We start from the raw sequence: 4,487 nt of genomic DNA on the forward strand, positions 1-4,487 counted from the left end.
TTTTGAAAAATGATCTACAAAGATTACATAATAGCGGAATTCGTCAATCGATTTTTCAGTTGGCCCCAACACATTAGTATAGATTAATTGCAGAGGTTTAATACTAACTATAGTATTTTTTGCAAAGGGAAATTTATGTCTTTTATGTATGTTGTAGGACGAACAATAGAATTGTTGCAGAGACGACATAGAAATTGGAACATTACATCGTTGTAACACAAGTTGCAACACCTTATTAGACGGATGGATAAGCTGTTGGTGCCACTGAGACAGACACGACAACTGTGTAGCATGTACAGTTGGGTGCGGAGCAACTGGTCCATAGTAGACACCATTATTGTTCACTCCCTTCAGTAGCGCAGTCCCGGTTCGAAGGTCCTTAACAAGAAAATGGGAACCAAAAAATTCAACAGAGACGTGATTAGTCTTGCACAGTTTGGATATGGAAACCAAGTTAGTGTGTAACTGAGGAACATGCAATATATTTTCTAAGGCAAGGACATAAGACAGAGTGGGAATAACAGACCGACCAACATGGGAAATTTGAAGGGAATTACCGTCACCCAGGCAAATCTCAACAGGCCCACTATACTCGGAGAGTGTTTGTAGTGACGCAACATGACCTGCAAAGTTACAAAACTTACAGATATCAACGGGCTGATTAGTGCCCCCTTATTGCCAATTTGATCGGTTGGCTCCGTAGTTGCTTGTGTTAGTACGGGCATTACGAGTGGTATTCGACTGCCGGTTGTTCTGAGGAGACGAGGTCCGCTGAGTGGCATTAGTAGTTGCCAATAACAAATGGCGTGAATCGTCTGCGTCCTTCAACTGACGTTCATAGTCAGTTAGGACATCAGCTAACTCACCCAACGAGAGGGGTTTTTTCACAAACACGGACTGTAGAAATAATGGAGTTATACTCCTCTCCTAGCTAAGTCAGGATGTACACGAGCAAATCTTCATTAGACACGGGACACTGAGCCAAAGAAAGTCCGTCAGCTATTGCTCGCATGTCATTAAGATATGCTGAAATAGACCGAGAGCCTCTTGTGTTTGTGGTTAGCTTTGCCTTGAGCGAGATAATACGTCCTTGGGAGGCACTAGCATAACTTGCAACAAGGCGTTGCCACGCATCATGAGCCATCGCGGCTGACGAGATGAGCGGCTGGATTGTATCAGTACAGCTTCCTAGAAGTGCACTAACAAGAATTTGGTCTTGATGGTACCAAATTAAATGACTAGGATTAGGGACGGATTGAGCAGTATCCGAGAATTTGGCCAGTTCCTTGGTGGAACCTTCAACGTAGCCCAGGAGATTGAGACCAACAAGGGTGGCGTGAACTTGTCGGCGCCAAACTAGGAAGTTGGTGGTAGTGAGTTTGATAGGGAAGTGTGTGGGAGCATTTAGTTGAATGATCTCATTGGTGTTGGTAGTGGTGGTGGAAGCCATTGATTATATATATATATATATATATATATATATATATATATATATATATATATATATATAGGGTTGAGTTCAAATGAGGACAACAATATATTGAGTATTGAGGACTGTGAGGACAGATAATGGGCACACAACAAATTAATACCAGCATAGAACTTAATACATAATGGCACACAAGAATAAATGTAAACATCAGGTTTCGAACCCATGCTCTATAAATTAACAAATCTAGCACGTGACATACAAATTGTGGCACACGACTACATTCGGCCATGCACACAACATACTGGCTAATGGCACACACTACATCTGTCCTCACAGTCCTCTATAATATACTTGTCCTCATTTGAATACACATCTATATATATATATATATATATATATATATATATATATATATATATATATATATATATATATATATATATATATATATATATATATCTTTCGTAGGAGATTTTAGGCTCTTGATACCATATAGAGTTTATAGAACTGAATGAGTTATCACTGCAAACTCATGCAGCTATAAATAGTATACACAGGATGAAAGATAAAAGGAAGTTACAACAACTAACCTAACATACAGCTATTCAACAGGAGCTAAAATATAACAAATACATAGATGACTAATGTGAGCCTCATATATCCTTAATATTGTCTTCTTCTCGCATTTGGGGCGGTGAGATGCCATCAAAAATTTCCCTGTTCATGTGGAAATTGCTTCGACAGCTGCTGTCGTTTCCGGACATTGTTCAGCGATTTGACTTTTGCTTGCCATCTATCTACCCTCTTTGTTTACACACATCCTCCCCTCTTGATCATTGCCTCTACCTGTGCATCAAGGCTCATCCGGTTTGGAAGCATTTTGGAGGGATCTTTGGTTTGGCAGCCACCAACGCTGGCTCGATAAGGGAGGAGTGTCATGCGTGGTGGCTACTGGCGATTCCAGGCTAGGCTTTGGCCTTTTTTGCGTAGCTCATTCCATGCTTTGTTCTCTGGTTTTTGTGGTGTTCGCATAATCAGAGTCTCTATGAAGACATGCCCTTCCCCACTATTGGCACCATAAACAAGATTAAGCAAGAAGCGTTTCTAATGTCTTTCTCGGCCTATTCGCAAATGTCCCCGAGGTGACTTCCTACTTTCTGCTTGTTTGGTAGCGAGGTTTGTTGCTCCGCCGCGAAAAATGTCAGTTTGGGTCAAGTGTGTTGCGCCGCCAGCGGGGAGGCTAAAACTAAATACAGACGCTATTTTTTTGGCGAATGGAGCTGCGGGGGGTGCTGTAACACCCCCGATTTCAATACTAATTTAAACCTTAGTCATGCAGATAACTAGCCATAAAAACATACACAGCGGATGACTAAATATGGAATATATGGAAAACGTAGAGTGCTATGCCACGCCAACCAACGGCGAACGCACAGGCGTAAACATCTGCAACATAATCTATCAATCCAAAGACAAAGTCAACAACATTAAGTCTAGAGTCTAACAAAGGCACGCAGGCCCAAACCATCACGAGGTTCAAGGGATCTATACTAACTGTCTCTAGACCGCGCTCTCGTCTACACAGCACCTGAAAGAAACACATAAATATATGGGACGACGCCCGGTCAGCGAATGATGCTGGTAACCCACCAATACATGTGAAATATCGTACATAGATAGGATATATATATACAAAATCATTTGCGAAACAAGATATAGTATATATAAGTTCAAATTCAAGAGTAGAAGTCAAACACAAGACACTATGCACTCACAACAAAGATAAGGGAACACATCCCAAGACAACACGAAGCAACAACGACTCATAAGAACGGCTCAAGGCGTAATCTACCATCACACAGTAGATTATCACCCAACATGCATAACTCAAGAGAATAAGGACACAACCATTGACAACACATGCCTTTGTGACAACACTTGTCACAGATAGAGAATTACACAACAATGGCAACACATGCCTTCGTGACATCACCCATCACGAATTGAGATGTCTTCTTTATGCCCGGTTCCAACCTTATGGCTACCCCCACCTTATGTGTAGTTCCAACCTTTACCTCCAGGACCCCTGTACACCAAGTCCAACCTTATTCCTCCGAGGACCGTCATCCCCATCCACCAACAAACCACCAACGAAGTTCCACCAACGAAGTTCCACCAATTCACAGTACACGAGGGTACAGATCACGCACATGGCACACATGCCTCTCCAGAACACGTGAACCTATCACTCGGGTCACATCCTCCATAATCACGTCATGGCCACCACGAGGACCACTGCCATACCTTGGTGACTAATGTCCCATACCATTAATCGTGCAATCCAGGTACAGCCACACACAACACACCACAATAGGAATCAATCAACGGATCACAACGAAGATATGAAACCATACTCAATCAAGGAAAGGATCACAATCCGACTCCAACGATGATTAACACAAGTCATCATCCACAATAGGAAAGGACAAACAACGCACACGCTAGCATTTAAACACCGAACTAGCATGTTTATCAAACGGGTAAACCAAACATAGTTCCGATGAACACACAAGACTCATCATGGTTCAACGAATCACAATGTTGAACACTTAGCACGATTCAAGACACCAAATCCTACATGGAATCCTACCATATAGTTCTAGACATACGAAACATCAAGAAGACACTCAAATAGTTCCACAAAAGAAAATCGTGAAGTCAAAAGACCATATATGTACCCGCGGGTGGGCCCACGGGTGGACCCCCACCCGTGGTTCCGCCCGCGGGAGCCAAGTTCCACAACCCACGTACCCCGCGGGTGGGGCGGCGGGTGGTGCACTACCCGCCGTTCCGCCCGTGGGTACACACTTGTACCAAAATAATCCCTTCGGGGATTTTCAACTCCAAGCTCAAATTCAAGTCCAAAACATGCCAAATCTCACCAAATACAACAAAATGACTTGAATCATAGGAATAGCCAAGCAATGGCATACATGAACCCTAATAACAAGCTCTAGATATGCATTTTCACAAGACAATGCATCAACACTCACTT

This window comes from Ipomoea nil, unplaced genomic scaffold (genome assembly GCF_001879475.1).
Source record: "Ipomoea nil cultivar Tokyo-kokei standard unplaced genomic scaffold, Asagao_1.1 scaffold2610, whole genome shotgun sequence".
Classification (NCBI taxonomy): domain Eukaryota; kingdom Viridiplantae; phylum Streptophyta; class Magnoliopsida; order Solanales; family Convolvulaceae; genus Ipomoea; species Ipomoea nil.